The sequence below is a fragment of the Arachis ipaensis genome, chromosome B06 (assembly GCF_000816755.2).
Source record: "Arachis ipaensis cultivar K30076 chromosome B06, Araip1.1, whole genome shotgun sequence".
NCBI classification, from domain to species: Eukaryota; Viridiplantae; Streptophyta; class Magnoliopsida; order Fabales; family Fabaceae; genus Arachis; species Arachis ipaensis.
This window is the reverse complement of record NC_029790.2, coordinates 12,063,633-12,063,926: the sequence shown is the minus strand read 5'-3', so window position 1 is coordinate 12,063,926 and position 294 is coordinate 12,063,633.

Below are 294 nucleotides of genomic sequence, written 5' to 3'. Positions count from 1 at the left end.
TATTTGTGGAAGGTAGTTAGAAACTTCTAGCAATTAATTAAGTTCTATAATCATTTGACTTGAATGGCAATAGAAGTAGAGCAAATAAGGCTTATTTTGAATAAGTAAAAAGCAAATCTAAAATTAATGTGTTCAATATTTACAGGAGTAGCAACAGAATGATTATTAAATTGACCATGGACAATCATGCATATATAATATATAATTGATTTTACAGACTAGAAGAAAAATATTACATTGATAACTTGACACTTTAATGTACAGGAGGACCACATCTTCCAGGTCACTTCTCTG